Below are 13230 nucleotides of genomic sequence, written 5' to 3' on the forward strand. Positions count from 1 at the left end.
TTAGGTTAGGCTATAGTTTTCGAGCGAGCGCAGCGAGCGAGAGACGCGTAAAGGTGTGTCATAAACCAACGGTTTGGCACATACGGACATTGAAATATTCGCACCAGCCCGATGAGCCGGAAGTATTTATCATATTGCCTACCGACACATGTTTACAGTTTATGAATAGTTTCTACATAAATAGTACTATTTCCACATAGTACAGTGCAATGTGATGTCCGAAATGGATGACAAAATTAGGTACTAGCACGAAATATATGCAGGGCAATATATGGTATACGTATAGCTTGGAAATTGTGACCGTTGCTCGCTCGCTCCGCTCGCTCGTAAAAATCTAGTCCAACCTCACAACCGATCCGACACGTTTGCAAATTTGAAATATATCGCCATCATATCGAATAATGAACGCAAGATGGATTGGTTTTAGGTTAGGCTATAGTTTTCGAGCGAGCGCAGCGAGCGAGAGACGCGTAAAGGTGTGTCATAAACCAACGGTTTGGCACATACGGACATTGAAATATTCGCACCAGCCCGATGAGCCGGTAGTATTTATCCTATTGCCTACCGACACATGTTTACAGTTTATGAATAGTTTCACATAAATAGTACTATTTCCACATTGTACAGTGCAATGTGATGTCCGAAATGGATGACAAAATTAGGTACTAGCACGAAATATATGCGAGGCAATATATGGTATATGTATAGCTTGGAAATTGTGACCGTTGCTCGCTCGCTCCGCTCGCTCGTAAAAATCTAGTCCAACCTCACAACCGATCGGACACGTTCGCAAATTTGAAATATGTCGCCATCATATGAAATACTGAACGCAATATGGGTTGGTTTTAGGTTAGGCTATAGTTTTCGAGCGAGCGCAGCGAGCGAGAGACGCGAAAATGTGTGTCATAAACCAACGGTTTGGCACATACGGACATTGAAATATTCGCACCAGCCCGAGGAGCCGGAAGTCTTTATCCTATTGCTACTGACAAATGTTTACAGTTTACCAATAGTTTCACATAAATAGTACTATTTCCACATAGTACAGTGCAATGTGATGTCCGAAATAGCTGACAAAATTAGGTAATAACACGAAAAATATGCAAGGCAATATATGGTATATGTATAGCTTGGAAATTGTGACCGTTGCTCGCTCGCTCCGCTCGCTCGTAAAAATCTAGTCCAACCTCACAACCGATCGGACACGTTCGCAAATTTGAAATATGTCGCCATCATATGAAATACTGAACGCAATATGGGTTGGTTTTAGGTTAGGCTATAGTTTTCGAGCGAGCGCAGCGAGCGAGAGACTCGTAAAGGTGTGTCACAAACCAACGGTTTGGCACATACGGACATTTATATATACGCACCAGCCCGAGGAGCCGGAAGTCTTTATCCTGTTGCCTACCGACACATGTTTACAGTTTATGAACAGTTTCACTTAAATAGTACTATTTCCACATAGTACAGTGCAATGTGATGTCCGAAATGGCTGACAAAATTAGGTAATAACACGAAATATATGCAAAGCAATATATGGTATATGTATAGCTTGGAAGTTGTGACCGTTGCTCGCTCGCTCCGCTCGCTCGTAAAAATCTAGTCCAACCTCACAACCGATCCGACACGTTCGCAAATTAGAAATATGTCGCCACCATATCGAATAATAAACGGAAGATGGATTTGTTTTAGGTTAGGCTATAGCTTTCGTGCGACCGCAGCGAGCGAGAGACGCGTAAAGGTGTGTCACAAACCAAGGGTTTAGCACATACGGACATTGAAATATTCGCACCAGCCCGCGGAGCCGGAAGTATTTATCCTATTGCCTACCGACACATGTTTACAGCTTATGAATAGTTTCACATAAATAGTACTATTTCCACATAGTACAGTGCAATGTGATGTCCGAAATGGCTGACAAAATTAGGTAATAACACGAAATATATGCAAAGCAATATATGGTATATGTATAGCTTGGAAGTTGTGACCGTTGCTCGCTCGCTCCGCTCGCTCGTAAAAATCTAGTCCAACCTCACAACCGATCGGACACGTTCGCAAATTTGAAATATGTCGCCATGATATGAAATACTGAACGCAATATGGATTGGTTTTAGGTTAGGCTATAGCTTTCGTGCGAGCGCAGCGAGCGAGAGACGCGTAAAGGTGTGTCACAAACCAAGGGTTTGGCACATACGGACATTGAAATATTCGCACCAGCCCGAGGAGCCGGAAGTATTTATCCTGTTGCGTACCGACACATGTTTACAGTTTATGAATAGTTTCTACATAAATAGTACTATTTCCACATAGTACAGTGCAATGTGATGTCCGAAATGGATGACAAAATTAGGTACTAGCACGAAATATATGCAAGGCAATATATGGTATATGTATAGCTTGGAAATTGTGACCGTTGCTCGCTCGCTCCGCTCGCTCGTAAAAATCTAGTCCAACCTCACAACCGATCGGACACGTTCGCAAATTTGAAATATGTCGCCATGATATGAAATACTGAACGCAATATGGATTGGTTTTAGGTTAGGCTATAGCTTTCGTGCGAGCGCAGCGAGCGAGAGACGCGTAAAGGTGTGTCACAAACCAACGGTTTGGCACATACGGACATTGAAATATTCGCACCAGCCCGCGGAGCCGGAAGTATTTATCCTATTGCCTACCGACACATGTTTACAGCTTATGAATAGTTTCACATAAATAGTACTATTTCCACATAGTACAGTGCAATGTGATGTCCGAAATGGCTGACAAAATTAGGTAATAACACGAAATATATGCAAAGCAATATATGGTATATGTATAGCTTGGAAGTTGTGACCGTTGCTCGCTCGCTCCGCTCGCTCGTAAAAATCTAGTCCAACCTCACAACCGATCGGACACGTTCGCAAATTTGAAATATGTCGCCATGATATGAAATACTGAACGCAATATGGATTGGTTTTAGGTTAGGCTATAGCTTTCGTGCGAGAGCAGCGAGCGAGAGACGCGTAAAGGTGTGTCACAAACCAACGGTTTGGCACATACGGACATTGAAATATTCGCACCAGCCCGCGGAGCCGGAAGTATTTATCCTATTGCCTACCGACACATGTTTACAGCTTATGAATAGTTTCACATAAATAGTACTATTTCCACATAGTACAGTGCAATGTGATGTCCGAAATGGCTGACAAAATTAGGTAATAACACGAAATATATGCAAAGCAATATATGGTATATGTATAGCTTGGAAGTTGTGACCGTTGTTCGCTCGCTCCGCTCGCTCGTAAAAATCTAGTCCAACCTCACAACCGATCGGACACGTTCGCAAATTTGAAATATGTCGCCATGATATGAAATACTGAACGCAATATGGATTGGTTTTAGGTTAGGCTATAGCTTTCGTGCGAGCGCAGCGAGCGAGAGACGCGTAAAGGAGTGTCACAAACCAACGGTTTGGCACATACGGACATTGAAATATTCGCACCAGCCCGAGGAGCCGGAAGTATTTATCCTGTTGCCTACCGACACATGTTTACAGTTTATGAATAGTTTCACTTAAATAGTACTATTTCCACATAGTACAGTGCAATGTGATGTCCGAAATGGATGACAAAATTAGGTACTAGCACGAAATATATGCAGGGCAATATATGGTATACGTATAGCTTGGAAATTGTGACCGTTGCTCGCTCGCTCCGCTCGCTCGTAAAAATCTAGTCCAACCTCACAACCGATCGGACACGTTCGCAAATTTGAAATATGTCGCCATCATATGAAATACTGAACGCAATATGGGTTGGTTTTAGGTTAGGCTATAGTTTTCGAGCGAGCGCAGCGAGCGAGAGACTCGTAAAGGTGTGTCACAAACCAACGGTTTGGCACATACGGACATTGAAATATTCGCACCAGCCCGATGAGCCGGAAGTATTTATCCTATTGCCTACCGACACATGTTTACAGTTTATGAATAGTTTCACATAAATAGTACTATTTCCACATTGTACAGTGCAATGTGATGTCCGAAATGGATGACAAAATTAGGTACTAGCACGAAATATATGCGAGGCAATATATGGTATATGTATAGCTTGGAAATTGTGACCGTTGCTCGCTCGCTCCGCTCGCTCGTAAAAATCTAGTCCAACCTCACAACCGATCGGACACGTTCGCAAATTTGAAATATGTCGCCATCATATGAAATACTGAACGCAATATGGGTTGGTTTTAGGTTAGGCTATAGTTTTCGAGCGAGCGCAGCGAGCGAGAGACGCGAAAATGTGTGTCATAAACCAACGGTTTGGCACATACGGACATTGAAATATTCGCACCAGCCCGAGGAGCCGGAAGTCTTTATCCTATTGCTACTGACAAATGTTTACAGTTTACCAATAGTTTCACATAAATAGTACTATTTCCACATAGTACAGTGCAATGTGATGTCCGAAATAGCTGACAAAATTAGGTAATAACACGAAATATATGCAAGGCAATATATGGTATATGTATAGCTTGGAAATTGTGACCGTTGCTCGCTCGCTCCGCTCGCTCGTAAAAATCTAGTCCAACCTCACAACCGATCGGACACGTTCGCAAATTTGAAATATGTCGCCATCATATGAAATACTGAACGCAATATGGGTTGGTTTTAGGTTAGGCTATAGTTTTCGAGCGAGCGCAGCGAGCGAGAGACTCGTAAAGGTGTGTCACAAACCAACGGTTTGGCACATACGGACATTTATATATACGCACCAGCCCGAGGAGCCGGAAGTCTTTATCCTGTTGCCTACCGACACATGTTTACAGTTTATGAACAGTTTCACTTAAATAGTACTATTTCCACATAGTACAGTGCAATGTGATGTCCGAAATGGCTGACAAAATTAGGTAATAACACGAAATATATGCAAAGCAATATATGGTATATGTATAGCTTGGAAGTTGTGACCGTTGCTCGCTCGCTCCGCTCGCTCGTAAAAATCTAGTCCAACCTCACAACCGATCCGACACGTTCGCAAATTAGAAATATGTCGCCACCATATCGAATAATAAACGGAAGATGGATTTGTTTTAGGTTAGGCTATAGCTTTCGTGCGACCGCAGCGAGCGAGAGACGCGTAAAGGTGTGTCACAAACCAAGGGTTTGGCACATACGGACATTGAAATATTCGCACCAGCCCGCGGAGCCGGAAGTATTTATCCTATTGCCTACCGACACATGTTTACAGCTTATGAATAGTTTCACATAAATAGTACTATTTCCACATAGTACAGTGCAATGTGATGTCCGAAATGGCTGACAAAATTAGGTAATAACACGAAATATATGCAAAGCAATATATGGTATATGTATAGCTTGGAAGTTGTGACCGTTGCTCGCTCGCTCCGCTCGCTCGTAAAAATCTAGTCCAACCTCACAACCGATCGGACACGTTCGCAAATTTGAAATATGTCGCCATGATATGAAATACTGAACGCAATATGGATTGGTTTTAGGTTAGGCTATAGCTTTCGTGCGAGCGCAGCGAGCGAGAGACGCGTAAAGGTGTGTCACAAACCAAGGGTTTGGCACATACGGACATTGAAATATTCGCACCAGCCCGAGGAGCCGGAAGTATTTATCCTGTTGCGTACCGACACATGTTTACAGTTTATGAATAGTTTCTACATAAATAGTACTATTTCCACATAGTACAGTGCAATGTGATGTCCGAAATGGATGACAAAATTAGGTACTAGCACGAAATATATGCAAGGCAATATATGGTATATGTATAGCTTGGAAATTGTGACCGTTGCTCGCTCGCTCCGCTCGCTCGTAAAAATCTAGTCCAACCTCACAACCGATCGGACACGTTCGCAAATTTGAAATATGTCGCCATGATATGAAATACTGAACGCAATATGGATTGGTTTTAGGTTAGGCTATAGCTTTCGTGCGAGCGCAGCGAGCGAGAGACGCGTAAAGGTGTGTCACAAACCAAGGGTTTGGCACATACGGACATTGAAATATTCGCACCAGCCCGCGGAGCCGGAAGTATTTATCCTATTGCCTACCGACACATGTTTACAGCTTATGAATAGTTTCACATAAATAGTACTATTTCCACATAGTACAGTGCAATGTGATGTCCGAAATGGCTGACAAAATTAGGTAATAACACGAAATATATGCAAAGCAATATATGGTATATGTATAGCTTGGAAGTTGTGACCGTTGCTCGCTCGCTCCGCTCGCTCGTAAAAATCTAGTCCAACCTCACAACCGATCGGACACGTTCGCAAATTTGAAATATGTCGCCATGATATGAAATACTGAACGCAATATGGATTGGTTTTAGGTTAGGCTATAGCTTTCGTGCGAGCGCAGCGAGCGAGAGACGCGTAAAGGTGTGTCACAAACCAACGGTTTGGCACATACGGACATTGAAATATTCGCACCAGCCCGAGGAGCCGGAAGTATTTATCATATTGCCTACCGACACATGTTTACAGTTTATGAATAGTTTCTACATAAATAGTACTATTTCCACATAGTACAGTGCAATGTGATGTCCGAAATGGATGACAAAATTAGGTACTAGCACGAAATATATGCAGGGCAATATATGGTATACGTATAGCTTGGAAATTGTGACCGTTGCTCGCTCGCTCCGCTCGCTCGTAAAAATCTAGTCCAACCTCACAACCGATCGGACACGTTCGCAAATTTGAAATATGTCGCCATCATATGAAATACTGAACGCAATATGGGTTGGTTTTAGGTTAGGCTATAGTTTTCGAGCGAGCGCAGCGAGCGAGAGACGCGAAAATGTGTGTCATAAACCAACGGTTTGGCACATACGGACATTGAAATATTCGCACCAGCCCGAGGAGCCGGAAGTCTTTATCCTATTGCTACTGACAAATGTTTACAGTTTACCAATAGTTTCACATAAATAGTACTATTTCCACATAGTACAGTGCAATGTGATGTCCGAAATAGCTGACAAAATTAGGTAATAACACGAAATATATGCAAGGCAATATATGGTATATGTATAGCTTGGAAATTGTGACCGTTGCTCGCTCGCTCCGCTCGCTCGTAAAAATCTAGTCCAACCTCACAACCGATCGGACACGTTCGCAAATTTGAAATATGTCGCCATCATATGAAATACTGAACGCAATATGGGTTGGTTTTAGGTTAGGCTATAGTTTTCGAGCGAGCGCAGCGAGCGAGAGACTCGTAAAGGTGTGTCACAAACCAACGGTTTGGCACATACGGACATTTATATATACGCACCAGCCCGAGGAGCCGGAAGTCTTTATCCTGTTGCCTACCGACACATGTTTACAGTTTATGAACAGTTTCACTTAAATAGTACTATTTCCACATAGTACAGTGCAATGTGATGTCCGAATGGCTGACAAAATTAGGTAATAACACGAAATATATGCAAAGCAATATATGGTATATGTATAGCTTGGAAGTTGTGACCGTTGCTCGCTCGCTCCGCTCGCTCGTAAAAATCTAGTCCAACCTCACAACCGATCCGACACGTTCGCAAATTAGAAATATGTCGCCACCATATCGAATAATAAACGGAAGATGGATTTGTTTTAGGTTAGGCTATAGCTTTCGTGCGACCGCAGCGAGCGAGAGACGCGTAAAGGTGTGTCACAAGCCAAGGGTTTGGCACATACGGACATTGAAATATTCGCACCAGCCCGCGGAGCCGGAAGTATTTATCCTATTGCCTACCGACACATGTTTACAGCTTATGAATAGTTTCACATAAATAGTACTATTTCCGCATAGTACAGTGCAATGTGATGTCCGAAATGGCTGACAAAATTAGGTAATAACACGAAATATATGCAAAGCAATATATGGTATATGTATAGCTTGGAAGTTGTGACCGTTGCTCGCTCGCTCCGCTCGCTCGTAAAAATCTAGTCCCACCTCACAACCGATCGGACACGTTCGCAAATTTGAAATATGTCGCCATGATATGAAATACTGAACGCAATATGGATTGGTTTTAGGTTAGGCTATAGCTTTCGTGCGAGCGCAGCGAGCGAGAGACGCGTAAAGGTGTGTCACAAACCAAGGGTTTGGCACATACGGACATTGAAATATTCGCACCAGCCCGAGGAGCCGGAAGTATTTATCCTGTTGCCTACCGACACATGTTTACAGTTTATGAATAGTTTCTACATAAATAGTACTATTTCCACATAGTACAGTGCAATGTGATGTCCGAAATGGATGACAAAATTAGGTACTAGCACGAAATATATGCAAGGCAATATATGGTATATGTATAGCTTGGAAATTGTGACCGTTGCTCGCTCGCTCCGCTCGCTCGTAAAAATCTAGTCCAACCTCACAACCGATCGGACACGTTCGCAAATTTGAAATATGTCGCCATGATATGAAATACTGAACGCAATATGGATTGGTTTTAGGTTAGGCTATAGCTTTCGTGCGAGCGCAGCGAGCGAGAGACGCGTAAAGGTGTGTCACAAACCAACGGTTTGGCACATACGGACATTGAAATATTCGCACCAGCCCGCGGAGCCGGAAGTATTTATCCTATTGCCTACCGACACATGTTTACAGCTTATGAATAGTTTCACATAAATAGTACTATTTCCACATAGTACAGTGCAATGTGATGTCCGAAATGGCTGACAAAATTAGGTAATAACACGAAATATATGCAAAGCAATATATGGTATATGTATAGCTTGGAAGTTGTGACCGTTGCTCGCTCGCTCCGCTCGCTCGTAAAAATCTAGTCCAACCTCACAACCGATCGGACACGTTCGCAAATTTGAAATATGTCGCCATGATATGAAATACTGAACGCAATATGGATTGGTTTTAGGTTAGGCTATAGCTTTCGTGCGAGCGCAGCGAGCGAGAGACGCGTAAAGGTGTGTCACAAACCAACGGTTTGGCACATACGGACATTGAAATATTCGCACCAGCCCGAGGAGCCGGAAGTATTTATCCTGTTGCCTACCGACACATGTTTACAGTTTATGAATAGTTTCACTTAAATAGTACTATTTCCACATAGTACAGTGCAATGTGATGTCCGAAATGGATGACAAAATTAGGTACTAGCACGAAATATATGCAGGGCAATATATGGTATACGTATAGCTTGGAAATTGTGACCGTTGCTCGCTCGCTCCGCTCGCTCGTAAAAATCTAGTCCAACCTCACAACCGATCGGACACGTTCGCAAATTTGAAATATGTCGCCATCATATGAAATACTGAACGCAATATGGGTTGGTTTTAGGTTAGGCTATAGTTTTCGAGCGAGCGCAGCGAGCGAGAAACTCGTAAAGGTGTGTCACAAACCAACGGTTTGGCACATACGGACATTTATATATACGCACCAGCCCGAGGAGCCGGAAGTCTTTATCCTGTTGCCTACCGACACATGTTTACAGCTTATGAATAGTTTCACATAAATAGTACTATTTCCACATAGTACAGTGCAATGTGATGTCCGAAATGGCTGACAAAATTAGGTAATAACACGATATATATGCAAAGCAATATATGGTATATGTATAGCTTGGAAGTTGTGACCGTTGCTCGCTCGCTCCGCTCGCTCGTAAAAATCTAGTCCAACCTCACAACCGATCGGACACGTTCGCAAATTTGAAATATGTCGCCATGATATGAAATACTGAACGCAATATGGATTGGTTTTAGGTTAGGCTATAGCTTTCGTGCGAGCGCAGCGAGCGAGAGACGCGTAAAGGTGTGTCACAAACCAACGGTTTGGCACATACGGACATTGAAATATTCGCACCAGCCCGAGGAGCCGGAAGTATTTATCATATTGCCTACCGACACATGTTTACAGTTTATGAATAGTTTCTACATAAATAGTACTATTTCCACATAGTACAGTGCAATGTGATGTCCGAAATGGATGACAAAATTAGGTACTAGCACGAAATATATGCAGGGCAATATATGGTATACGTATAGCTTGGAAATTGTGACCGTTGCTCGCTCGCTCCGCTCGCTCGTAAAAATCTAGTCCAACCTCACAACCGATCGGACACGTTCGCAAATTTGAAATATGTCGCCATCATATGAAATACTGAACGCAATATGGGTTGGTTTTAGGTTAGGCTATAGTTTTCGAGCGAGCGCAGCGAGCGAGAGACGCGAAAATGTGTGTCATAAACCAACGATTTGGCACATACGGACATTGAAATATTCGCACCAGCCCGAGGAGCCGGAAGTCTTTATCCTATTGCTACTGACAAATGTTTACAGTTTACCAATAGTTTCACATAAATAGTACTATTTCCACATAGTACAGTGCAATGTGATGTCCGAAATAGCTGACAAAATTAGGTAATAACACGAAATATATGCAAGGCAATATATGGTATATGTATAGCTTGGAAATTGTGACCGTTGCTCGCTCGCTCCGCTCGCTCGTAAAAATCTAGTCCAACCTCACAACCGATCGGACACGTTCGCAAATTTGAAATATGTCGCCATCATATGAAATACTGAACGCAATATGGGTTGGTTTTAGGTTAGGCTATAGTTTTCGAGCGAGCGCAGCGAGCGAGAGACTCGTAAAGGTGTGTCACAAACCAACGGTTTGGCACATACGGACATTTATATATACGCACCAGCCCGAGGAGCCGGAAGTCTTTATCCTGTTGCCTACCGACACATGTTTACAGTTTATGAATAGTTTCACTTAAATAGTACTATTTCCACATAGTACAGTGCAATGTGATGTCCGAAATGGCTGACAAAATTAGGTAATAACACGAAATATATGCAAAGCAATATATGGTATACGTATAGCTTGGAAATTGTGACCGTTGCTCGCTCGCTCCGCTCGCTCGTAAAAATCTAGTCCAACCTCACAACCGATCCGACACGTTCGCAAATTAGAAATATGTCGCCACCATATCGAATAATAAACGGAAGATGGATTTGTTTTAGGTTAGGCTATAGCTTTCGTGCGACCGCAGCGAGCGAGAGACGCGTAAAGGTGTGTCACAAACCAAGGGTTTGGCACATACGGACATTGAAATATTCGCACCAGCCCGAGGAGCCGGAAGTATTTATCCTGTTGCCTACCGACACATGTTTACAGTTTATGAATAGTTTCTACATAAATAGTACTATTTCCACATAGTACAGTGCAATGTGATGTCCGAAATGGATGACAAAATTAGGTACTAGCACGAAATATATGCAAGGCAATATATGGTATATGTATAGCTTGGAAATTGTGACCGTTGCTCGCTCGCTCCGCTCGCTCGTAAAAATCTAGTCCAACCTCACAACCGATCGGACACGTTCGCAAATTTGAAATATGTCGCCATGATATGAAATACTGAACGCAATATGGATTGGTTCTAGGTTAGGCTATAGCTTTCGTGCGAGCGCAGCGAGCGAGAGACGCGTAAAGGTGTGTCACAAACCAACGGTTTGGCACATACGGACATTTATATATACGCACCAGCCCGAGGAGCCGGAAGTCTTTATCCTGTTGCCTACCGACACATGTTTACAGCTTATGAATAGTTTCACATAAATAGTACTATTTCCACATAGTACAGTGCAATGTGATGTCCGAAATGGCTGACAAAATTAGGTAATAACACGATATATATGCAAAGCAATATATGGTATATGTATAGCTTGGAAGTTGTGACCGTTGCTCGCTCGCTCCGCTCGCTCGTAAAAATCTAGTCCAACCTCACAACCGATCGGACACGTTCGCAAATTTGAAATATGTCGCCATGATATGAAATACTGAACGCAATATGGATTGGTTTTAGGTTAGGCTATAGCTTTCGTGCGAGCGCAGCGAGCGAGAGACGCGTAAAGGTGTGTCACAAACCAACGGTTTGGCACATACGGACATTGAAATATTCGCACCAGCCCGAGGAGCCGGAAGTATTTATCCTGTTGCCTACCGACACATGTTTACAGTTTATGAATAGTTTCACTTAAATAGTACTATTTCCACATAGTACAGTGCAATGTGATGTCCGAAATGGATGACAAAATTAGGTACTAGCACGAAATATATGCAGGGCAATATATGGTATACGTATAGCTTGGAAATTGTGACCGTTGCTCGCTCGCTCCGCTCGCTCGTAAAAATCTAGTCCAACCTCACAACCGATCGGACACGTTCACAAATTTGAAATATGTCGGCATCATATGAAATACTGAACGCAATATGGGTTGGTTTTAGGTTAGGCTATAGTTTTCGAGCGAGCGCAGCGAGCGAGAGACTCGTAAAGGTGTGTCACAAACCAACGGTTTGGCACATACGGACATTTATATATACGCACCAGCCCGAGGAGCCGGTAGTCTTTATCCTGTTGCCTACCGACACATGTTTACAGCTTATGAATAGTTTCACATAAATAGTACTATTTCCACATAGTACAGTGCAATGTGATGTCCGAAATGGCTGACAAAATTAGGTAATAACACGAAATATATGCAAAGCAATATATGGTATATGTATAGCTTGGAAGTTGTGACCGTTGCTCGCTCGCTCCGCTCGCTCGTAAAAATCTAGTCCAACCTCACAACCGATCCGACACGTTCGCAAATTAGAAATATGTCGCCACCAAATCGAATAATAAACGGAAGATGGATTTGTTTTAGGTTAGGCTATAGCTTTCGTGCGACCGCAGCGAGCGAGAGACGCGTAAAGGTGTGTCACAAACCAAGGGTTTGGCACATACGGACATTGAAATATTCGCACCAGCCCGAGGTGCCGGAAGTATTTATCCTATTGCTACTGACAAATGTTTACAGTTTACCAATAGTTTCACATAAATAGTACTATTTCCACATAGTACAGTGCAATGTGATGTCCGAAATTGCTGACAAAATTAGGTAATAACACGAAATATATGCAAGGCAATATTTGGTATATGTATAGCTTGGAAATTGTGACCGTTGCTCGCTCGCTCCGCTCGCTCGTAAAAATCTAGTCCAACCTCACAACCGATCCGACACGTTCGCAAATTTGAAATATGTCGCCATCATATCGAATAATGAACGCAAGGTGGATTGGTTTTAGGTTAGGCTATAGTTTTCGAGCGAGCGCAGCGAGCGAGAGACGCGTAAAGGTGTGCCATAAACCAACGGTTTGGCACATACGGATATTGAAATATTCGCACCAGCCCGATGAGCCGGAAGTATTTATCATATTGCCTACCGACA

This window comes from Bombus affinis, unplaced genomic scaffold, assembly GCF_024516045.1.
Source record: "Bombus affinis isolate iyBomAffi1 unplaced genomic scaffold, iyBomAffi1.2 ctg00000085.1, whole genome shotgun sequence".
Lineage (NCBI taxonomy): Eukaryota > Metazoa > Arthropoda > Insecta > Hymenoptera > Apidae > Bombus > Bombus affinis.